Raw genomic sequence first — 25,947 nt, forward strand, 5'->3', positions numbered from 1 at the left:
TGATAAGGATGCCTAGGAACTCAAAGCTCACGTTATTATAGCCACCATCGTTTCCTATCTAGTCTGTGCCCAGATTCCTTAACCCTGATTCGATAATCTTGGACCATATGGTGTTGGTTTGGCTGTACATTGTGTTTCTGTAAGATGCTGAGCTTTCCCAGCGCATTCAGGTACTCCTGTACTTTCCTGTGGCATTGACGATATTCTGCCATTTGCATGTATACGTTTGGATCCCCTGTAGCATTTGTCCACAATGAACTAAAAGATCTTAAGGACTGACTGAACTTCACTTGGTAACTTAAAGTAGGTGCACAAACCTTGTGCATATTAACGCTGAATCCATGTTCAACTGCATCTTGGAATGGGACAAGTCCAGCTTGTTAAAGCGGTAAGTCATTGCCAAATTCATGTCTTGTAAGCTGGGTAGCAGGCACTGCTCACCAACAGCAGTTTTGTTTTGGGAAAATTTGTGATTCTCACGTAACCACACTATTTTGTAGACAGGTGGAACCGCAGATGCTGGTTTACAAAAAAAAAACCCTCATCGGATCAGGCAGCATTTCTGGAGGACGGATAGGTAATGTTTTAGTTTTAGACCCTTTTCTGCTGCAGCCTTCACCCGCCTTCTCAGCCATTGTGATGCTCCACCAAGGTCAGCCATCATCCTCCGCCTGTTCCACCGTTGTCTTGGTTGGATTGCTCTTTGTCAGAGACCTCAACCTCGACCTTACTGCCATGAGTGGCCCTCCCAGGAGCATAGTTCCAGACGGCATCGCTCTCAGGATCCACACAAGCTTCTCCACCATGACAAGGTGACAATCCACAGAGAAGTGTGCCTCTGCTAAGATAACACATACCAGGTAATGCCACTGAAACATATCTTTATTGAAGGCAATCAACTCTCAAGTATCAGCAGGGGCAGCTGCGATAGTGTATCACTAGTCTTACAACATGGTATACTCATTCTTTGAATCCATGCTTGCACTCGTATACCTTACAATGTTGATACGACTGTGGAGACAAATAATCTAATATCTGGAATGGGTCCATTGTCTACAGAGGAAAGGAAGGTTGGACAGGCAAGGTTTGAAGCCACTGGAACAGAGTGAGAGTGGACTTGATTGAACCATATAAATTCCTCAGAGGTCTTGAGAGAACGGATGTAGAGGAAAACGTTTCCTCTGGGAGAATCTAGAGCTTTGATTGATTGTTTAAAAACAATAGGTTGAGTTGTCATCGGGTTTATCACCATGTGCGGTGAGGTACAGATACAATGAAAATTTTACTTGCAACAGCATTGCTTGTAAATAAATTCAGACAACACACAAAATATAAATTATGCATAAATTATAAAAGACTGTACAAAAGTAAGGCATGAGTGCAAAGCATGAGTAGAAAACAAGTCCATACTAGTGCAAGACATGTTCCATTACCGAGGTAGGATTAAGGTTGGGCAGATTGGTTCAAAAACCTGATGGTTGCTGTACCAAAGAAGATAGACACAAAATGCTGGAGTAACTCAGCTGGTCAGGCAGCATCTCTGGATAGAAAGAATGGGTGATGTTTCGAGTCGAGACCCCACTCTTCAAGCCAGCATCTGCAGGTCCTTCCTACACGTTGTTATAGCAAAGTAGTTGTTCCAGAATCTGGTGGTGTGTGACTTCAGGCGTCTGAACCTCTTGCCTAACAGCAGCAAGAAGAGATTTATCCATTTTAAACGCTGGAGGTAACCATTTTTTTTTCTTTTCCTTCAGCAGTTGAGACCTTGGAACTCTCTTCTACAAAAGGTAGCAGATGCCGAGGCTTTGAATATTTTGAGAGATGTTTGATAAGCTGTAGTAGGCATGAATATGGAACTGTAGTTACCGATTGATTAGCTAAAGTATTTATTAATGGCTGAGCATGCTCAATGGATCTAATAATAATAATAATAATAAATTGTATTTGTTGGGCGCCTTTCAGACATCTCAAGGACACCTTACATAGATTAACAGGAATATAAACATATAATCAGAGTAAAATAAATAATAAAGACATCACAGAGACACAAACTAAAAACAGAATTCAGTCCAAAAACAGAAAATCAAAAACACAATGTGAAGAGAGAGCAGCGGCAGCCAAAGCGCACCAGCGTCCACTCTCCCTCCACGGCAGCCATCTTGGACAAAGACTAACAGGATTACATTACAGACAAAAAAAAATCATCCCCCCACAGTGGATACCACTGTGGGGGAAGGCACAATGTCCAGTCCCCACCCCATGTTCACCCCAAAGTCAGGCCTATTGGGGCCACCGCAATTGCCTCTACGGAGGCCCAATGTTCCTGGCCATTCTCACTGGGTGATCTTGCCCCGGCGTCTGGAGAGTCCTCTCAGCGGCTGGGCCACCTGGAACGGCCGCTTTCTAGTTGGAGACCGCGGCTTCCGAAGCCGACAAGGCCGCGCCGGTTTAGAGCTCCCAGGCTCCCGATGATGAAGTCGGCACCGCCCGCTCCGCTCCGCAGCCCCGCAGCCCGGAGGTGTTGAACACGGCGGTCTCAGCTCACCGGAGCTCCAGCACGTCGATCCAGCGCGGCGACCCAGGCAAGGCATCGCCCGCTCCGCTCCACGAAAGCGCTCCAGCGCTGTGCCGCCACCGAGGCCGAGGTGCTGGTCGGTCCCCGCCAGGAAACGGCGCTCCAAGCCCGCTGGTAGGCCACGAGGACGGGTCGACGGGCAGCCCGGAGAAAAAGCTGCCTCACCGACCAGGTAGGGACCTAGAAGTAAAGTTGACACCTACCCCCCACATTAAAAAGTCCATATCCCCTACGAACGAAAAACAGGACTCACTAAAAACTATTTAAAAAAAGCGAATTAAAACGGACGGCTGCTGGCTAGCAGCCGTTCCTCAAGATGGCTCCTCCTCCTTTTTGGAGCCTACTACTCTTAAATTGTATGTTTGCTTATTCATAATATTAAAGTTCTGTTGTTAAATACTGATAGGCAAAGTACTGTAACTCAGTGACTATCGGAATGATGGTGAAATGAGCTTGATGTATGCTGGGGTAGGGTGCAGCACAGTTTTGGATGTGTTCAAGCTTTTTGAATAAGGATAGTAAGTTCCAAATGTTAAAGTATTTGGAGATAGGAGCAAAAACAACAAAAGATATGGACAAGGCCTTCAGCAGCAGATGATGCGAGACTGCAACATAGGGGTAATGTTACAGAGATGGAAGCATCTAATTTTGGTGATCAGCATGACCCAGTTAGAGTCCCGACTCACGTAAAAAACAATGGCAGCAAGGTTGGGAATGGTCTTGTAATTTATTTCATCGTGGTTTCTACAGCAGTGTTACCAATGGTTTATAAGGAGAGGCAGACACAAGCCATGTGGCTACTCAAGTCTTCCGCGTTGACAGTTTCCCTTGTTTAGATTTAGATAATTTTTAGATTAAAGGAGATTTACAATGTAAAAATATAGCACACTAGAGGACTGGGTGCAACAGTGAATGGTCAACATCTAATAGTGAGAGAGAAGACAGGTAATGAAACATGCCTTGGAATACTTTGAGATTACATGTGTTGCATCAATGCACTTTGTTTCCACTCAGGTGGCACAGTGGTACCGGGGTGGCACAGGTGGTAGAGCTGCTGCCTCACAGTGCCAGGGATCTCGATCCCAACCTCGGGTGCTGCCTGTGTGGACCTTGCGTGTTCTCCCTGTGATCATGTGGGTTTACTCGTGTTCCTCCCATATCACAAATATATGTGGGTTTGTAGTTTAATTGGCCTCTTTAAATTGCCGGGAATACTTGAACAGGTGAGATAACATAGAACTAGTGTGAACGTGTGATCAATGGTCGGCGTTTACTTGGTGGGCCGAAGGGCCTGTTTCCGTTTTGTATCCCTAAACTAAACTAAACTGAATTATTTCATTTTCCCTTTTTTTCATGGGTATTGCGAATTGACAAAAGCTTGATTTTTTCTAAAGAGAAGCACAACACAAACAGCGTGGGTCTGAAGAAGGGTTTCGGCCCGAAACGTCACCTATTTCCTTCGCTCCATAGATGCTGCTGCACCCGCTGAGTTTCCCCAGCAATTTTGTGTACCCTTTGCGTTTGTACTGTTTACTTTGTAATTTAAAAACACATCTAACTAAGCCTCCTGGAGTGCCCATGGCAAGTTTCAAGGAAAAACACTGTGCAGTCTGCAAGCTACGAATTCACTGGAAGTGGTAATTGAAGATTTTAATGTAAGGTTCATACAGTTCAGTACTACAGTGACAAGTTGAATCAAGTTCCAGATCATGGAATTGAGCTCAATTTCTCTGAATATAGACAACAGATGTTCCAATCTTTGTTGTTTGTGTTTATTATTTTAGCAAAACGCTACTGAGCTAAATTATTATATAAATCTGAAGTCACATTTGGAGAAATTATCGCACAACTGGGACATTCACTATCATATCATGGGGAACAACATCAGGGCAAAACTAACCACATTTCCCACAGCAAATAACTGGAATTCCTTAAATTCTTTGGCACAAAGAGTAAAAAAAGACTCTCTTGTAAACACCAGGGCTGAGTACCGACCTCTCTGATCCCACTTTGCTGCTCATCCTTTGTCATTCAGCTTGTGCAGCTATATCAATCCTAATGATATGTTTTCATGTAGCATTGAGTAGATTGCTGTTTACAATATCTTTCATTTTCTTTCTGCTTGAACTCTCTTAACAATTGTCATCTCCATATCATCACATTTATAGTAGTATAGTACCCACACAATGGAAGCTGAAAGGCGAATGTGCAAATTCATGTACAAATAATGCACAGCAGGCATGTGAGCAACATTAAAACTTGGGGGAAATTGCTGAAATGTTCCAGCGATTTGAACAAATCACCTCAGCCACCATTTTCAAATTGGGGAAAGAGAGATGCAAAGTGATACACATGATTGAGGAGCACAACCAACCTAGAGGCAGCACGGTGGTGCAGCGGTAGAGTTGCTGCCTTATAGCGCCAGAGACCCGGGTTTGATCCTGACTATGGTGGCAGTTTGCACGCTCTCCCCATGACCCCGTGGGTTTTCTCCGGGATTTCCGGGTTTGTCCCACACACCAAAGCCGCACAGGTTTGTAGGTTAATTGGCTTCAGCAAAAATTGAAATTTGTCCCTAGGGTATAGTGTGTGCTAGTGTAATGGGGATCACTGGTCAGCGTGGATTCGATGGGCCGAAGGGCCTGTTTCCGTGCTGTATCACTAAACTAAACTAAACTGTTGGAGTATTGCCCCTGTCCCACTTAGGAAACCTGAACGGAAACCTCTGGAGACTTTGCGCCCCACCCAAGGTTTCCGTGTGGTTCCCGGAGGATTTTGTCAGTCTCCCTACCTGCTTCCACTACCTGCAACCTCCGGCAACCACCTGCAACCTCCGGGAACCACACGGAAACCTTGGGTGGGGCGCAAAGTCTCCAGAGGTTTCCGTTCAGGTTTCCTAAGTGGGACAGGGGCATAACTCGACGGGTCAGGCCGCATCTCTAGACAACATGGGTAGGCAACATTTTTTTTGGTCGGGACCCTTTAGTGGAGAGAGGAAGGCTGCAACGGAGGTGGGGGACGAGACAATGTCTGGCAAGTGATAGATGGATACAGGTGAGGGAGATGGGGGGGTGTTCAAAATGGAAGTGCTGCACATTGGTGATGTCGTGTTTTGGATCAAATAAGCTGAGGTATTGTCTGCCCTCTCTCTGGCACCATTTCAAAGAGCAGAAGATTTTACATTTTCTTGGCTACGATTTATTCCTCAATCAACATCACCAAAACACAAATTATCTTGTCACTATCGCAATGCTCTTTGTGGGATTTTGCTGAGTGCAATTCATCTGTCGTATTTCCTTCACTACAGTTTGGCTGCAATCCAAAAGTAAAAATGGAAAACGCTGCATGTACTTAGCGGCATATATGGACAGGAAAATGGAGGTAATATTTCAGATCAATACTCTTCATTAGAATATAACCTAATCAAAGTCAACAACCTGCATTGTTAACTCTATGTATCTCCACATGTGCCGTGGCAACTGCTGAGTATTTACAATTTATATTATTTTTATTTCAGATTTACAGCATCTGCAGTTTTCTATAGAGTGATACAGCATGGAAAAAGAACCTTCGGTCCAACTTGCCCACACCGGCCAACATGTCCCAGCTACATTAGTCCCACCTGCCTGCGTTTGGCCCATATCTCCAAACGTGTCCTATCCATGTACCTGCCTAAATGTGCTTATAGTCCTTGCCCCAACCATCTGATCTGGCAATTATATTATACCTTGTACTATGTTGTACTATATTATATTCTTCTATATTATACTACATTACATTTTTTAATTACTTGGTTGACAATAAAGCATTTTCAGATATCCTGAGATTGTGAATGACAGAATATAAACATGAATTCTTAAAACTTTATTTTTATCAACCAGATTAGTGGACTCTAGTGTACACTTTTGAGCAGAATGGTTCCACCACCGAGTGTAGAATTGTATATGTGCACTGTCGGTAAGGAATAAAGTGAGGATGGTTGTTACACAATGTTTATTTCCAGTCACAATTCCCTGACAAATGAAACTAGACCTAGATAATGTTCAGACATAGGCTGTTGAACACTAGTGCACAAAAGTAACAGGTCATGATTGTCTCAAACAAGGAAGAATCCAACTACCTACTCTTTACATTTAAAAGTACTACCATTTCATGGAACCCTACTATCAATATCTTTGTAGTTACCTGGGAGCGTCTGTCTGGAGAAGGGTCCCGGCCCAAAATGTTACCTATCTGTGTTCTCCAGAGATGCTGCCTGACCTGCTGAGTTTCTTCAGCACTTTGTGTCTTCCCTTGGAGTTACTGTTGATCAGAAACTCTACTTAACCAGTGGGATAAATATTCTGTTTATAAGAGCAGGTCAGGAGCTGAGTGTGTTGAACCATCCTGGTGTAATATGTATTTTTTTCAGCATTTAACATGTTTGTACATCATCTAACTCCATTTGAGAAAGTTGCGTGAAGAGAGGAACTCACTTGCAAGGGTTCTCAATGGTATTGTTGGAATTCTTTCAGCAATTCCACAATGAAACTGACATTGTCAACGTAGCATTATTTATTAATGATCTACAAGTTTTATTGTGATAAGTGTTTAACGCAACAAGCAATCTTTTGACAGATCACAATACCAGCTATGGGCCTGTATTGCAACTGAATGAGTGAATGGATGCTGCAGTGATAGGAGGTGGTGTGGGAGAGTACTCCCAGTACATCAGAGGAACTGGAACAGCTTAATCAAGAACAATGCCCCAACAAAGCATGTTCCTTGTGCATTAGGACCATGGAGTCTTTCCAGGGCTTCAGCCAGGTGTGTACCACAAGAGATGTCCCCACAAGATAAGAGCAGTCTCTGAACGTCCACACTTTGGAGAAGCCTGTAATGCAGATTAATGGGCAGGGCTGTTCTGACTCTTCCTGTGGATTGAAAGAAAACTGAATGAAGTCTCCCCTCCTTGAGATCAGAAAAGTAGGTGGCCTCCTCCAATGTAGCAGGGAACAGCAAACTGTGAGGCATCACAGACCTGGTTCAGCAGCAATAGTCATCAAGAATGATCCCGAGTGTAGTAACTTACTTACTTACTTATTGCCTATTATGCCTCTTGGCATGGAAAGCAGCAATGGAGGTCCTCCACTCCTGTCTGTTCTGAGCTAGCTTCTGGACACTACCCCAGTTCAGGTCCATTGTTTTAATTTCCTCCTCTAGAGTTCGACGCCAAGTGGTTTTGGGTCTCCCTCTATTCCTTTTCCCTTCCGGTGTCCAGCGCAGGGCTATTCTTGGGATGTTGTCTGGTTCTCTTCTCAGTGTATGGCCAATCCAGTTCCAGTGCCTTCTCATGATGCCTAGTCTTATGTTTGGCATTTAGAAGTTCCACTTTCCTGCCAGTGGCTTCCTTTCAGCTTTCACCATTGACATTCATCCTAGCATCTATCGATTGCCCTGGAAGTCCATCACGCCCAGTAGTGTTGATTCCTTCAGTTGCTGTTTCCGTAACATATTTGTTTTACGAGACAGGGTTGTTAGCCCTGTGCTCAACCTCCAACCTGGAGGACCAGTGGATCGCTCTTCGTCTCGCCTCTACCCTTCTACCTGTCCAGCATGGGAGACCCTAATAGGAGACGAATCTCCTGCTGGCATAGCTCTAGGGGTCACTGAGACACACAAGCTCCCCGACCACGACAAGGTTGCAATCCAACGGGGAGAGAGTGCAGTAAGTCGACCTTGATTATGAGCCAGAACCTCTAGCACCAAATCAACCCAGACAGAGATGTGAGATCCTGTCTGAGGTCAAAAGAGATCACAGATCCCAATGCAGATAAAGAACACACCCTTGAGTCCAGGCCTTTTAAGCAATGTGGCTTCAGGTGAAAGGTAGTAGGTGAAACCTGGGTCAGTGAGAAAATATTAACTGTGATTTCACGCACCAGTAGTTGAAAAACTCACTGCAGATGAAATTATTGCACTGTTGAAGTTGCTTGAGGAATTTCAGACCAGGAAAAAAAGAACATGGGAAAATTTAATTTCAAGTGAAAAACCAGTAGAGAAATTTGCCGAAGGAAATGGATGCAGCCTTCTCCCCACCCTGCAAGCCCCTGTATACAACTGATGGTTTACAAACAGACAAGGCCAAAGATTTTGGATGTATCTGATTAATCCAAAATCCAGACAATGTGTAAATCGAGTAAAGATCATCTTACAAGTAATAATGCAATATATGTCTGGACCAAGAGAGATGTGATGTAATTTCAAATTCAGTAGCAGTATTTAATATTTAGTTTTAGTTTTTAATTTTAGAGTTACAGCATGGAAACAGGATTTGCGGACCACCGAGTCCACGCCGTCCAATGGTCACACGTACACTAGTCCTATCCTACACACTACGGACAATTTACAGAACGCAATTAACCTACAAACCTGCACGTCTTTGGAATGTGGGAGGAAACCAGAGCACCTGGAGAAAACCCACGCAGTTACATGGAGAACGTACAAACTCCATACACACAGCACCCGTAGTCAGGATCGAACCGGGTCTACCGTTGTAAGGTAGCAACACTACATCTGCACCTCCAATACATTTCAGATCTAGCACAATCTACCTCCAAATGCTGCTCAATGTCAATGCAAATCATCCTTAACATGGAATAGACACAAAAAGCTGGAGTAACTCAGCGGGACAGGCAGCATCTCTGGAGAGAAGGAATGGGTGACCCTTCTTCAAACTAGTTAGGGAAAAGGGAAACGAGAGATATAGACGATGTGTAGAGAACAATGAATGAAAGATATGCAAACAAATAACGATGAAAGATATGGAAACGATGATAAAGGAAGCAGGCCATTGTTAGCTGTTCCTTAACAGGAACATTAGAGGGTCAAGATACCTACATTTGACATGATCTGTATCTTCACTCTGGGATCAGTTAAGCGCTGTAATCATTGAATTTGGACCAAATACACTCTGATGGACTGTACAGATATATTGCTTTAAGGAGAATTTATTATTTTTCCGCTAATGGGAAGAAAGTAGGGAAAGGACCACAAAACCTGTGTTATTTCCAACTTAAATAGTTGTTGGCTCCATTAGAGCAATGAGTGGATTGTTGTACTAATCCAAATACCTGTAATACAATCCCCAGAGTTACAATTTACGTGAATATGTAGTAAATAGCCCCATTTATAGTTTGTTCTTGTGGAGACTGCATTGAGCTTGGGCCAGGGTGACCTTAGCTGAATCCATGAGGTTGATGTGGAGTGGTGCCCCAACTGAATACACCAAAAAATATTGAATAACTTGTCCAAAGGAATTTCATTTTCCATCAGACACTGGCAAGATATTACTACTAGGCACTTATACCTGCTTAATACAAATCTATTTCACGGTTCCTAGCAGTACCTTGCATTTGTATGAAATCTAGTCTAATTGAATATGCCATCATAGTTTGTGCTTGACCCTTGCCTGCTATTTTCCCCCTGTAGTTTCATGTTGAGCGCACAGTTGCAAAACACATGCATAGGTAAAAAGCCTTTTTAAGTTCAAACTTCGATATCTTTTCAAATGATTACTACCACGGGCCTGTATTCGCTGGAGTTTAGAAGAATGAGGGGAGACCTCATTGAAACATACAGAATAGTGAAAGGCTTGGATAGAGTGGATGCGGAGAGGATGTTTCCACTAGTGGGAGAGTCTAGAACTAGAGGTCATAGCTGTAAAGAGATGTTCCGAACACACTGTTGTCTTTACTACTATTTATTGGTAATACACAAACGTTGCTGCCCTAGCTGTACGTGGTCTGTCACAGGAGCTAGAGAGAGATCAATGGGTGGGGAGGTTGCATTTATACTTCTGATATGGGGATTGGTTAGTAGTGGTGAGGTCACTATGTTAAAGGCACATGCACATATCATCTACATCCTTCCCCTTGGAAACAAAGCAATACAGTAGTGACGGGGTGACCACGTCTCATGCGCTACGAGCAGGTAAGCAAACAGTTAAACAAACAGAGGAGCAAACAGCTAAGCAAATTCACCATAGCGGACAGGCGGCTTAACCAGCCGGCCGGATCGGGTACGCAGCTCGCCATCTCCCCCCTCTGCAGGAAGAGCAGGGGCCGGAGCGGGAGCGGGTGACGGAACCGGGGAACCCGGAGGAGAAAGAGCCGGCGGAGCCAGAGGAGGGGATGCAGGCGCAGCAGCGGGTGGACGGGCAGGTGAGCGAGGGCTGGCTGGTGGAGAATGGGGCTGGAAGAGCTGAGATGGCAGGGACCGAGGCATGCGTGGGGCGGCAGGTAGTGTGGCGGACAACGGAGGGGAGAAAGGGCCGGCAGGCGGTGGTGGGGGCTCGTTGACAAACCGCAGATGTTGGCGGGACCGGCGGTAGATGGTACCATCGTGGTCGACCAGGTAGGACCGCGGCGAACCAGCATCACCGACGCCGGTGGCAAGCTTGGAGTGACCGGAGGGGGACTGCATCCGGACGACTTGGCCGGGGAACAGACGCGGTAGGGGACGGCAGGACTGGTCGTGGGAGCGCTTTTGCACTGCGTGCTTGAGGGCAATGCGCTCCTGGACAGCAGCTGGCAGGAGGGCAGAGGGCACGAGGGACTGCTATGGCACGAGAGATAGAACAAGGGATAGGGAACTGGGTCAAAAGTAAATAAAACCCGACAAACAGGAGGCGCAGAGGCACGATTGTGACACCATGTAAAGAGTTGTTCCGAACACACTGTTGTCTTTACTACTATTTATTGGTAATACACAAACGTTGCTGCCCTAGCTGTACGTGGTCTGTCACAGGAGCTAGAGAGAGATCAATGGGTGGGGAGGTTGCATTTATACTTCTGATATGGGGAGTGGTTAGTAGTGGTGAGTTCACTATGTTAAAGGCACATGCACATATCATCTACAATAGCCTCAGAATTAAAGCTCGCACTTTTAGGAAGGAGATGAGAAGAAATGTATTTAGTCAGAGGGTGGTGAATCTGTGGAATTATTTGCCAAAGAAGGCTGTGGAGGCCAAGTCAGTGAATACTTTTTAAGGCAGAGATAGATAGATTATTGATTAGTACAGGTGTCATAGGTTATGGGGACAAAGCAGGAGAATGGGGTTAGGAGGGAGAGATAGATCAGCCATGATTGAATGGTGGAGTAGACTTGATGGGCTGAATTCAAGAATCAAGAGAATCAAGATTCAAGAGAGTTTATTGTCATCTGTCCCAGATAGGACAATGAAATTCTTGCTTTGCTTCAGCATAACAGAATATAGTAGGCATGAATCATGAAATGATCTAATTCTACTCCTATTCCTTATTCCTTATGACCTTGCTGGGTCAGTGGGCAGGGTAAAAGCTCTTTATGCTTGCTTTGAAGAATTCACACTAACCACTAAGTTCTCTCTTTAGCTTCCAGAAGGGAAAGTTAAGAGGCTGCCCAAAGCTCAGTAAGGTCCTTCTGTAGTCATGGAAACCCAGCCCCAATTTTATCAGGCTATGCAGCATGAGGAAGAGATAACAAATGGTACATTGTATGCCGAAGATAGACACAAAAAGCTGGAGTAGCTCGGCGGGTCAGACAACATCTCTGGAGATGAGTTACTCCAGCTTTTTGTGTCTATTTTTGGTTTAAACCAGCATCTGCGATTCCTTCCTGTACATTGTATGCTGTTCCTTGTTAGGTCTGGAGGAATGTTCCCCCTACCAGGAATAATCACGTGACTCCTACTGCCTTGCGTGCCATTCTGCACCTTCAAATCCCATTTCTTCAAACCTATTTAAGTGCTGGAAGGTGACCAAGGGATGCCTATCTTTTCAGGGTGGAAGGCAGACATTTGCCATCCACATCTCCATGAAGTAAGACAGGGGGATGTCAATGAGGCCCTAGAGATAACATCCCCTGAAACCATTTCTTGCTGCAGAATTAAAAAAAAATCTATAGATAGACACAAAAAGCTGGAGTTACTCAGAGGGACAAGAGCATCTCTGGAGAGAAGGAATGGATGATGTTTCGAGGCAAGACCCTTCTACAGACTCAAAAAAACTATGCCTAGGATTAACTTTCAATTGTGTTGTATTGTAACATGTGCAAAGTGCTAACACAGTGAAAATCTTTCTCATACAAATAGTCTTCAGCTTTCGGATCTTCAGCTACATTGAAGACTCTGAATTATGGTTAAAAATGATTTAAAAGCTGCTATTTAATTAGGAATAGGAATACATTATTGTCACATGTGAACTAGACACAGTGAGATTATTTGCCTGCATACACAGTGTATTCAATAGTGAGAACTGTCTAATAATTTTACTTCGGAGTCACGTGAGTGACTACGTGAAGAACCCGCCAGGACGCATGCGTGTCTTATCGCTACACGCATTGCGAAATGACAGGCGGGGTGGAACGACATTCCCCCACAGCGGCAAGTTTAAAAGCCGGGACCGACAGGTAAGTGGTTACTCTGCGGTCATTATTGTTCCCATACTGTTTCACAGGTGGGGAAACGATGGATAAATCGAAAAAGTCAACTAGAGCTGCGACAAAGCTGGCGGGGGAGGACCGCGGAGTTGCGGGAAGCCAGCAGCGGCCGGCGGCACAGGAATCACCCGTAATGGGATCAGCTGTGCCCGACTTAGGCCCTGCACCGACCAGGTCAAAACCGCGGCCGGGCGGGAAGGCAAAACGAAAAACAAACAGCCGTTGACTCTGATGAGTCCGACTTTGAGGAGCCGCGAGCGGCCAGCGACCGTGCGCGCTGGAGCCGGATGGAGCGGCTTATGGAGCAAATGCTCCAACATGACAGACTCCGGGAGATGGAGTCTAGTCACCGTGGGTCATACATAACACCCACAGCAGCACCTTACGTAGGGCTGCACAGTGCATCTCCCTCGTCAGAGGGGAGTACTGGGGGTCAATTCTGGGCTGACCCCGAAGAGGGGTTTGCCGAACAAACTACAAGTGTGCAGAGGGTGCAGGAAGGAGAAAATCTACTGGACATGGTGTCCAACTACATACAGCCGGATCAGACTGGACGAAACCTAGAACAGAAACTAGCTGCCAGCGTTGATTTCCTGTCATTCAAGCAACTACAGGAACAGGCTGTGATGGACACCACTGCCAAATATCTGGCACCAGGAAATTGCGTATCCCTGTACGTTCCAGTCGTGAATAATTGTATCTGGAAACACGTCGGAGCAGGAGTTAGAAGCCTGGATGTCAAGCTACAGAAAATACTAAAACTACTAACAGCAGGGATCACAGCATTCGCTCGCACAGTGGATGGGAAGGAAATGTCGCAAGAACAACAGGATGCACTGGCACTATTCTGCAATACGCAGTATGAAATCAATAGTATCAGAAAGAATGCCATCCGACCTGCCTTAAATCCAAAATTTGCAGGCCTGTGCAAACCTGGAGACACAAAGCCACCAATATTATTATTTGGGGGAAACCTGTCCAAGCAGGTTAAGGAGCTCGATGAGGCAAAAACCCTGGGGCTCATAAAGGCGACAACAGCAAGGACCTCCCACAGCCAAAGACAGCACCCTTACGCACCCACCAGCTGAACAAGAGAAGCTGGTGAAAGCTCAAAGGCCGGGCATACAGGACAGCGGTCTTTTTTAGGCCATGGCCCAGACCGGCCTTCGTGGAAAATGCGCAAACCCCAAACCCAGACACCGGCGCCTCAACCTCCTCGAAGACAACACAGGAAGAAGTAAACCTTCCACTGGTAACCATGGAGGTAGGTGGGTCTGGTCCCTTACCATTTATAGGAAGTGTGGATAATACACATATCGGTGGAAGATTACACTTCTTTTGGGATGCATGGAGTACATTAACTACAGACACTTATATCCTAAACAGTATCCAGGGATATACCATTGAATTTGTGCACAAAAATAGCCCCCCAGTTCAGCATGTACCGAACCGAACGTTCGTACTTTCACGAAAAGAAAAATTAGAAGCACATGCTGAACTGGTGAGACTTCACGCAAAGGGGGTAATTGAAAAAACCCAACAGGATTCTCTGGAATTTGTGTCTAATATCTTTACCAAAAACAAAAAAGATGGTGGTTGTCGCATCATCATAGATTTGACCAAATTGAATACATGTGTGCAATATATTCATTTCAAAATGGAAACCTTTGTTACTGCCACACAATTGATTTCCAAAGGCTACTTCATGGCTAGCATCGACTTAAAAGATGCTTACTATTCAGTGCCTATACGGACTGACCACAGACGTTATTTAAAATTCAACTGGATGGGGCAGTCTGACAGTATAGAGCTCTATCAAATGGATTAACATCAGCCCCCAGGCTGTTTACAAAAATTTGGAAAACAGTCCTAGCGTTTCTTCGGAAACAAAAACATATGATCATGGCCTATCTAGATGACATATTAATTTAAACTTTGGAATTAGCCAAACTAGCTGTATCAGCCACCAAACAATTGTTTGAGAAACTGGGGTTTATCATCCATCCAGTTAAATCTGAACTAACGCCTTCCACCATAATGGATTAATTGGGGTTCACTATTGACTCAGTTCACATGTCGGTGACTTTACCAAAGGACAAGGCTACAGTCTTAACTGAGGCCTGCAACAACCTCATTGACACCAGTGAACCATCTATCAGATTGGTAGCAAGGGTGATTGGCAAAATAGTGGCTGCTTTTCCAGCCACACAATTTGGACCTTTGTATTATCAAAATTTACAAAGGGCAAAAATACAAGCACTCAAAATTAATGCTGGTCATTTCGACAGACCAATGAAGCTACCAATCAAAGCAATTATGGAATTAAAATGGTGGAGGGATAACATTCGGCATTGTTCCAGCCCTATCATTATCAGCAACCCCTCAGTGGTGCTACAAACTGATGCCAGTGCACTTGGTTGGGGTGCTACCAATTCCATCTCCAGCTGTGGAGGTAGATGGAATGCACAGGAGGCATCATTACTACAGACACTTGGCATAAACTACCTGGAAATGTTGGGTGCGTTCTATGGCCTAAAGTCATACTGTTCTGGAATATATCACCAGCATGTTAGACTACAGATTGACAATACCACCGTGGTGGCATATATTAACCATATGGGTGTAATCAAATCGACATCATGTGACAATCTGGCTAATACAATTTGGCAATGGTGTATCCAGAGAAATATTTGTATATCAGCTACTTACCTACCAGGTAACCTAAATTCAGTGGCAGACACCAGGTCACGCAAATTCAATGAAAACATTGAATGGATGTTGGATATAAAAGTATTTGCTGATATTGTAGCACGGTATGGAACAACAGATATCGATCTATTTGCCTCTAGACTCAATCACCAGTTACCAAACTATGTTTCTTGGGAACCAGACCCTGGGGCATCAGCGATAGATGCTTTTTCGCTGCATTGGGGGAAATTGTTTTTCTATGCATTCCCTCCTTTCTGCTTCATCAGTCGGGTATTACGCAAAATACAACAAGACTCGGCGTCTGGTATTTTGGTAGTGCGAGATTGGCTTACTCAACCATGGTTCCCTGTGATACTCGACATGGTCTTAGAACCATGTATCACCATCCTGAAACGACCAGATTTGTTGGTTCATCCCGTAACTGGGGATAGCCATCCAAGTCATAAAACGACAAACTTATTAATTTGTAGAGTCTAAAGAAACCTCTACTGGAACTGGGACTGACGGACCGAACATTGAACATTATCTCAGCGGCTCACAGGCAGTCCACCAAAAAACAATATCTGGTATACATCAGGAAATGGGAGATATATTATCACAGAAACAACATCACTTACAGCTCGATGAACATAACGTCTGTTCTGGAATTCCTGGCAGACCTCCATTATGATGAGGGGCTCAGTTACAGTGCCATTAACTGCGCCAGAAGTGCCCTTTCAGCATATCTATGGCGAGGATCAGAGCATCATTCTGTTGGGACTCACCCCCTGGTAACCAAACTTATGAGGGGAATTTTTAATATCAATCCCCCAAGAAACAGGTACTCTCAAATATGGGATGTGAGTATTGTCCTAACGTTGCCAAGGAACTGGTCTCCAGCAACAGCTCTGTCCCTGCAAAAACTGATGCATAAAACAGCCATGCTGATGGCTTTGGTCACAGCACAAAGGGTACAGTCTTTACATAAGTTAAGGCTGGACAATATGACTTCTTCAACAAGAAATATAACTTTTTATATTCACAAATTAGTCAAACAGAACAGACCGGGATCATCAGGCCTCAAAATAGAATTTAGGGCTTACCCTATAGATGATCGTCTCTGAATAATAAGACATTTATTGTTATATATGGAGAACACCAAAAACATCAGAGGCAATGAGATGGCACTACTAATCAGCCACAAGCAACCCCACAAAAAATGTCAGTTCAAACTATTTCCAGATGGCTGAAACAGGTTTTAACAACAGCTGGGGTGGATACTAACATATTCAAATCTCATTCCACCAGAGCTGCAGCTACATCGGCTGCTATGGAGTTGGACGTACCGATGGACCAAATCCTGGAGACAGCAGAATGGTCAAGGGAAAAAATGTTCCAACAATTCTACCATAAACCAGTGGTTAAACCTGGAACTTTTGCAGAATCAATTTTAAGTTCTGTAATATGATTTCACCCCATGAAATAGGGGCTATAATTTGTTGTTAATAAATTTATCATGGATTTTCAATGTCGGATTCATGTTTAAACATGTTAACACAATTCCTCCCTTAGTCAATTAAGGCAGATGTGATGCATGGACTCGTTTCCACGGCATGAAATCACAGAGCTTTGAAATCTTCACGTAGTCACTCACGTGACTCCGAAGTAATATAGTAAGATTAAACGAGAACTTACCAGTTCGAAGTTTGATCGTTATTTTATGAGGAGTAACGTTGAGGGATTACGTGCCCTCCGCTCCCACCCTTGATCATAAAGTTCAACTGGTATCCTCTTCTCTAATCTTACTATGTTCAGTCATTACTGTTATCTGTGATTTCACACCGCTGCTTTGAAGAATGACACGCATGCGTCCTGGCAGGTTCTTCACGTAATCCCTCAACGTTACTCCTCATAAAATAACGATCAAACTTCGAACTGCTAAGTTCTCGTTTAATCTTATTATTTTGCTCTATGCAGTAGAGACAATTATTTGTCAGGGTTGAGCAGTCTCCTAGCTGAGAATGCAAACAGAACCAATAAATCCAAGGCTTGCCCGAGCCGGCTGCCTGTCCCTTTTCCGGGGTTACGTCCGTCCCCAGGTGATGTTTGAGAGGGACTACGCGCTGTCCACGGGTGCCCTGGGGGATTTCCGGGATGACTGGGCACCGCGGGTAGTTGAATGCATCTTTGACAAGGATTGTAACATAGTTGTATAGTAGTTTATTTAGTATATTTGTTTGTCTTGTATTACGGTGGTGGGTTCTGTTTTGTTTTATTGGATTGTAAATATTATTTTAAATAATTGAATGAATATTTTTGATTAAATAAATAGATCCAAGGCTAGCTTTAAGTTGAATGTCCTCTTGATGCCAAGATTTGTCAAGAGAATTTGTTGAACTGTCTCAGTAACAAAGCCCAGAGAGCCTTTCATTTCCGAAATGAAGAACTCAGCTGATTTATTCCCCACCACTGATACCATTCTTATTTTGTTTTAATCAAGCAATTAACGATGAAGATTTTTACAATCTGTACATGAATAACTAATCATGGGTTATATTGAAGCATCAGGAAACTTTTAATCCATTTACTGAGTTGTCTGAGAGAACTATTTTGGAGCCAGACTGTAATTATCATTGATTGCAAAGTAGCAACATTGTTCATCCTGGAGCCAAGGTATTTTGGTTAATTTAAGCAATCGGTCTCTTCTAGTTTGTTTATCTTGGAGATGATGATAAAGGATGCAACACCAAACTTTGACCTTGACCATTTCTTCTCCCTTTCAAATGCTGACAGATCTCTTCTTTTCCAGTCATGTATTTATTGTCACTATGTTCAAGGCTTGTGCCAATCCAGCAATATAATAACCTGAACCTCACATAGTCAATTCCGCAATGGTACAGGTTTTAGAATGCACAGCCGGAGACGTGAATAGCTCTATAATATTGTTTTTAGTTCATTTGATCGCAGGCAAGGTCATCAAACCTAACTTTGGCCTTTAACAAAAACTGCATTTTTTCACAAGAACATTTTGTATTTACAAGCACCTCCCATGTAGCAAAACAACTCAAGGCCCTTCATAGGACCATTTTCAAGCATAGGTTCACCAACTCATATACGCAGTAATGGGACATTTGCCCAAAAGCTTCACCAAACGGTTGGAATTTAATTTTAACTCCTTATAGCAAGAGAAGCAAAGAGGTTTAGAGCCTTGACAGAAGAATATGTTACAATTAAATTCCAGAACAATCAAATTCTAGAACTGACGAAGTGTAGACATTTTGAAGGCATGGAGGGCTTTAGAGGATTATAGAAATAGGAATGGGGGATGTCATGAGGGCATTTGAAAAGAAGCATGAACATTTTAAAAGTGAAACCTTGCTTAAGTAGAACCACATTTAGGTCAGTGATGAAAGTCTGAAACATCAGCTTTCCTGTTTTATTTAACCATTTAATTTATGATAATTGAACATTCATATATTAAATCAGGATTACGTTCTATGACAGTTCTCTTACATGGATGCACACTATTTGGAGAAATGTCCAAATTTGATGATGATTATATTTGCATTTATTTTCCTTGTCTTACATACATTAAAACAAATCTAAATTTTGGTGCATCTTGGGCAATTCTAAATGTTCATTCTCATGGAGCACAGTTCCTGTTGCTCTTGAGTAACTAGTTGCTTGATCTTTGACTGCACGGGTATTTCCCACATGGCTCCTCGTGTGGCCATTCACAGGGACCTGCCTACCAATGTTTTAAAGAGAGAGACAAAATGCTGGAGTAACTCAACGGGTCAGACAGCATCTCTGGAGAATAGGAAAAGGTGACATTTCAGGTTGAAACCCTTCTTCAGAAATGTCACCTATTCCTTATTTTAGTTTAGTTTAGTTTAGTTTAGAGATACAGCGCGGAAACAGGCCCTTCGGTCCACCCGGTCCGCGCCGACCAGCGACCCCTCACATTAACACTGTCCTACACACATTAGGGACAATTTTTACAACTACCAAACCAATTTACCTACATACCTGTACGTCTTTAGAGTGTGGGAGGAAACCGAAGATCTCGGAGAAAACTCACGTGGAGAACGTACAAACTCCGTACGGACAGCACCCGTAGTCGGGATCAAACCCAGGTCTCTGGCGCTGTCAGGCAGCAATGCTACCACTGTGCCGCCGTGTCTTCAGAGATGCTGTCTGACTCGCTGAATTACTCCAGCATTTTGTGTCTGTCTTTGGAGTGAACCAGCAATTGCTGTTCCTTCCTACACACCAGTGCTTTAACCTGGCCAAGTGCAGTGCAGGATTGTCCCAACAAAGGTAAGCCTGCAGGCATCACAGAATGGCTTTATCAGCTGAAAGGATCCGTATCACCTCACACTCCCCCTTCCCAAACACACCCCTGGCCCACCATCATCAAACTCTCACTGTTATTAGACATTAGCTTTATAAATCTTCAAAATCTTTTGAGACCTGTCGGGAGATCAGCTTGGTTAAGACGGACTGAGCGTAGGCGTTCAGCGAAATGATTGCCGAGCCTGCGCTTGGTCTCGCCGATGTAGAGAAGTTGACACCTGGAACAGCGGATGCAGTAGGTGAGGTTGGAGGAGGTGCAAGGGAACCTCTGCCTCACCTGGTAAGACTGTTTGGGTCCTTGGTTGGAGTTGAGGGGGGAGGTAAAGGAACAGGTGTTGCATTTCCTGCAGTTGCAGGGGAAAGTACCTGGGGAGGGGGTGGTTTGGGTCAGAAGGGACGTGTTGACCCGGGAGATATGGAGGGAACAGTCTCTGCGGAAAGTAGAAAGTGGTGGAGATGGGAAGATATGGCCAGTAGTGGGATCCCTTTGGAGGTGGCAAATATGTTGGAGGATTATATGTTGTATAGGGCGGCTGATCAGGTGGAAGGTGAGGATGGTGGCCCAGCACTCCCGGTGGCCCAGCACTTCAACTCCCATTCCCAATCTGCCCTTTTTGTCCTGGGCCTCCTCCATTGACAGAGTGATGGGGCCTTTTCACGGGGCGAGTTGACGCAAGATGTCACCAGAGTGAAGAGGTCGTGGTCCAGCACGAGTCTCGCACGATATAACGGGGGTAGATAAAGAGTTCCCACGGTACTCGGCATTTCTGTTATTTGTGCGACTTGTCCGTTTCCCGAGCTTTCGCGTTAAATCTTGAATGAACATCGTGAACTACACGTGACACAAATGATGTAACTTTTTTTTTCACACACTATATATATCCTCCCTTGGTTGAATTGGCTCATTTGGAGACATATTTTACTGTGTATGTGGGAGACACAGATGGACTGAGCACAGTACCTCGGTCTTACTGTGTGTGGGAGAGGGGGAGAAAGAGACGTACACTCACAGAGGCAGAGTCTCTCAGCCTGTGTAAGAGGGAGGGAGAGAGAGAGAGAGGCACACACAAGGTGGATGTGAAATCTCACCTGCCTGTTTCAGTGACAGACACCCGCCGCCAGTAAATGAAGACACCCCCATCTGTCTCCCCCTCCTCTCCCTCGACTCCCCCACCTTTCCCTCCCAACTCCAGTCCCGTCCCGACCCCCTGGGAAACTGAATAGAGCAACAATATAGATATAGAAACTGAAACAATATAGAAACTGAATAGCGCAACATGGCAAAAACATCTCTGACACGCTTTACCCCCTTTCTTTGAGATTTTCTGGGAGCCATCTCTGCAAGTGTTCCTGTTAAAAAGATTATCCAACAATGACAATTAGGTGGGACGTCCTCGAAGGACACATGTTCCCTTGTCGATATTTTTACTCACCTTCTGTCCCCTCTGTCCAGCTTCCGGGTTTACCGTTCGCAGGAGTTCCCACGCGCTATATCTCTAAAATCTGAAGTTAGGTAATGTCTAAAGGAACTGCAGACTCTGGTTAATGCTGGTTAATACGCACAGAAGGACACAAAATGTTGGTGTAACTCAGCAGGTAAGTCAGATCTGGGAAGAAAAACATAAAAAGCTGGAGTAAGTCAGCGGGTCAGGCAGCATCTCTGGAGAAAAAGAATAGGTGACGATTCGAATCGGAGCCCTTCTTCAGACAGCCTGATCGGAATTGAGTCTGAAGATGTGTCTCGTCCCGAAACATCAGCTTTTTTTCTCCAGAGATGCTGCTTGACTCGCTGAGTTACTCCAGCTTTTTGAGTCTGTCTTCGGTTTAAACCAGCATGTGCAGTTCATTCCTTACACGGGTCTCTGTACAACATTGATTGGTAGCGTTCCGGACCCCTGGACCCGAGGACTCCGACCTGTATCTCTCAAAGAAGTACATGTGAAAAATTTCTCACGGACCATAAAAATGCGTAACCTTTCAGTAAAGTCCCTTTTAAAGTCCCTTTTAAAGATTATAGTTATTTTCTTGAATCTCATTAACATAACTCATGAATAAGTTGATGTCCATATGCGGATGCAAATCTTTATTTTTATTTATTTTTAAAATTCAATCCCACAGAAGATAATTTTTACTCACCTTCTGTCCCCTCTGTCCAGCTTCCGGGTTCACCGTTCGCAGGAGTCCCCACGGTACCCGCAAGAGTTATTACGGATATCGCACTGGCCACTACGTTCATATAATTAAGACATTATAAGTAACTTTGTGGAGTGGAGCGCACACAATAATCTCCATCTTAACACCAAAAAAACAAAGGAGATAGTTGTGGACTTTAGGAGGGGGAGGAGGAGGACTCAAGCAACGCCGATCACCATTAAGGGCACTGAGGTGGAGGTGGTTGCTAATCACAGGTACCTTGGGGTGCAGCTTGACAGTGAGCTGAACTGGAAGTGTCATATGGAGGCGGTGTACAGGAAGGGACAAAGCCGACTGTATTTTTTAAGGAGGCTGAGGTCTTTTAATATCTGCCAACCCCTACTGTGCAGTGTCTACCATTCAGTGGTGGCCAGTGCTCTGTTTTTTGCTGTGGCCTGTTGGGGAGATGGCGCCCGTATAGCGGATAAAAACAGATTGGACAAACTAATCAGGAAGGCCGGCTCAGTGGTCGGGGCTGAGCAACGAACGGTCCAGCAGGTGGCAGAGGCCAGAACACTAAATAAACTAGGTTCCATAATGACAAACCCCACTCACCCACTCCATGCCCTGAAGGTGATCAAGAGCAGCATCTTCAGCCAGAGGCTGATTGTACCAATGTGCAAAACGGAGAGATACAGGAAGTCCTGTTTACCAGCTGCTATAAGACTTTATAATGAGCATAAATAACTGCACTTTTTTTTAATTAATTGTATTTTAACTTGTATTTTAACGTATTTTAACTTGTTATGTATGGAAGCGTGGTGTTATGTTTATCTTGAAGCTGTCGTGGCACTGTAATTTCCTGAAAAAGGATTATTAAAGGAATAATCAATAATCAATCAATAATGTTGCAATACTCAACCACAAGTGTACAAGTCAATCTTGGAGAAATTCAAACTTTCTTGAATTTTCTCCCGAGTGACCAAGTTACACGACTACCTGCCGTTAGCGCTACGGTGGTCCACGGTGGTCCACGAATGCCGTACTGTTATCGCACGAGGTTCCCACGATGTTAAACTCCGGTTAACTCTTGCGTCAAGTCGCCCCGTGAAAAGGCCGCTTGAGGCCCAGGGCAAATTGAAGGGACAGCACCTCATATTTCACTTGGGTAATTTACACCCCCAGCGGTATGAACATTGATTTCTCTAACTTCAGATAGCCCTTGCTCTCTCTCTTCATTCCCCCCACCCCCCTTCCCAGTTCTCCCACTAGTCCCACTGTCTCCGCCTACATTCTTACTTTGTCCTATCCCCTCCCCTGACATCAGTCTGAAGAAGGGTCTCGACCCGAAACATCGCCAATTTCTTCTCTCCATTCCTGCCTCACCCGCTGAGTTTCTCCAGCATTTTGCGTCTACCTCATGACTTGTGCAGTGAATGGTAGAGTTCTGAATAGTGTTGCAGAACAGGGAGATCTGGGATTAGAGGTGCATGCTTCCCTAAAAATGACAAGACAGATGAATGGTGTGTTGAAGAAGGCTTTTAGCATACTTGCCTTCATTGAGAAGAGTATAGCGTAGGAAAGTTAGGACAATATGATGCAGCTGTACGTCATTGGTGAGATCATACTTCAGGTACTGTGTGATATTCTTGGTGCCCATCTATAGGAAATATATCATTAAGTTAGAAAGGGCATAGAAGAGTTTCACCAGGATGTTACCTGGCTTGCAGTCTTGAGTTACAGGTCGAGGTTGCATAGAGTTTTTCATTTCAGCGTAGGAAGTTCATTGAAGTGATGTCCTAAGGAGAAAACATTGGCTTACGGGCCACCGATGCCTTGATTTTTAAAATTCTTCGATCCCTCTATGGCCCTGCCTATGTGCACAGCCCTTCAAGGTATCCCTTCATAACTTCATATCTTTGTAAACTTCTCCAATTTAACAACTATGGAAGAATTTTGACTTCATGGAGTCATAGTTAGAAGGCATGGAAGCAGATCTTTAATATCCAACTTGTCCATGTTGACAAGTTGCCTATCTGAGCTAATTTGTCCCATTTGTTTGCGCTTGGCCCCTCTCGCTCTGAAACCTTGTTATCCATGAACCTATTTAAATGTCCTTTAAACATAATCTACCACTTCCAAATATCTCCACAAATTCTGTGTAAGAAATTTGCCCCTCAGTTCCCTTTTAAATCTTACCCCCCTCACCGTAAATCTATACCTCTAGTTGTAGCATCCCCTACCCTGAGGAAAAAGCAGTGACCATTTATGATGAAAGAATAGATCGACTGGGCTTATATTCACTGGAATTTAGAAGGGTGAGAGGGGATCTTATAGAAACATGTACAATTCTTAAGGGTTTGGACAGGCTACATGCAGGAAAAATGTTCCCAATGTTGGGGGAGCCCAGAAACAGGGGTCACAGTTTAAGAATAATGGGTAGGCCATTTCAGACTGAGATGAGGAAATACTTTTTCACCCAGAGAGTTGTGAATCTGTGGAATTCTCTGCCACAGAAGGCAGTGGAGACCAATTCACTGAATGTTTTCAAGAGATAGATATAGTTCTTAGGGCTAACAGAATCAAGGGATATGGGGAGAATGCAGGAATGGAGTACTGATTTTGGATGATCAGCCATGATCATATTGATTAGCGGTGCTGGCTTGAAGGGCCAAATGGCCAACTCCTGCACCGATTTTCTATGTTTCTATGTTTCTATACCTTATCTCTGCCCCTCATGATCTTACATCTGGTCACTCTTCAACATACTACGCTCCAAGTAAAGAAGCTGGGTAACATACTTGTAAATCTTTTCTGCATCCTTTCCAGCTTAATTACATTCTTCCATAGCTAGGTGACCAATAATGCACAAAATAATCTGAGGTTCCACCATTTCCTGTGTTCTTAGCCAACTACACCTCAAATTATTGAATTTCCACCTTAAAGTGCTCGGTGGCAGCCATTTACCTTCCTCTTCATCGCGCAGACAGCGCTCCTCCGCTGTCCCTGGCCCCCATCTTCGCGATGTGTGTGTGTGTGTGTGTGTGTGTGTGTGTGTGTGTGCGGTCGGTAGCAAAGATCCTGTAGGATCAATGGTCAGTAGATACATCTCACGCTTCGGTCGAGGCTTTCCAGGCGAGTGACCAAAACCTCTGGCAACTCATGGAAACCTTGGGTGGGGCGCAAGGTCACCAGAGGTTTCCGTTCAGGTTTCCTAAGTGGGACAGGGGCTTTAGTGATGTTCCTTCAGCCATCATGTTTTGCTGGGATTTTGGTCATCCATCTAAATGTCTCCTCCTTTAACTCTGCAGTGAACTTTAACCGGCAACAAATATACATGAAGTTCGACTGTATTAAAGATACCACACAAAAAAAAAGTTGTTGCCTTGGTAAATCTTTGCTGCTGGAGGAAACTGGTTGTAATTGCAACTCTGACTTTACTCCAGGTTAGGTTGAAACCAGGTGTATCAATGCTATTATATTACAGTGAGAGGCCCCAAAACAGGTGAAAACAATTAAGGCTCGAAGATCAAAAGCTGCTTTTAGAAAATCTGCCAAATTGTGAGAATATTGAGACTGAAACCGCTCCTTGATTCATCAGCCGAAAATCTGCTCTCATATGAATCTAAAGAAGCTTTTTCAGTGCAAAGACAGTGCATCTCAGTCTATACAAAGCTTGCAAAGAAACTTATCTTGCCTCTTTATCAAAAGCAGGAATCAAGTCAGACACATGAACA

The 25,947-nt window shown here is 44.3% G+C and overlaps 1 long non-coding RNA gene across 1 annotated transcript; it reads left to right on the forward strand.

The window, feature by feature from the left end:
* The first annotated feature begins 599 nt into the window (after positions 1-599).
* On the forward strand, positions 600-25,947 carry LOC116984934. The gene is made up of 3 exons (XR_004415175.1): positions 600-684; positions 12,266-12,275; positions 25,937-25,947. It is a non-coding gene; the product is annotated as an uncharacterized LOC116984934 (long non-coding RNA).

This window comes from Amblyraja radiata, chromosome 21 (genome assembly GCF_010909765.2).
Source record: "Amblyraja radiata isolate CabotCenter1 chromosome 21, sAmbRad1.1.pri, whole genome shotgun sequence".
Classification (NCBI taxonomy): Eukaryota; Metazoa; Chordata; class Chondrichthyes; order Rajiformes; family Rajidae; genus Amblyraja; species Amblyraja radiata.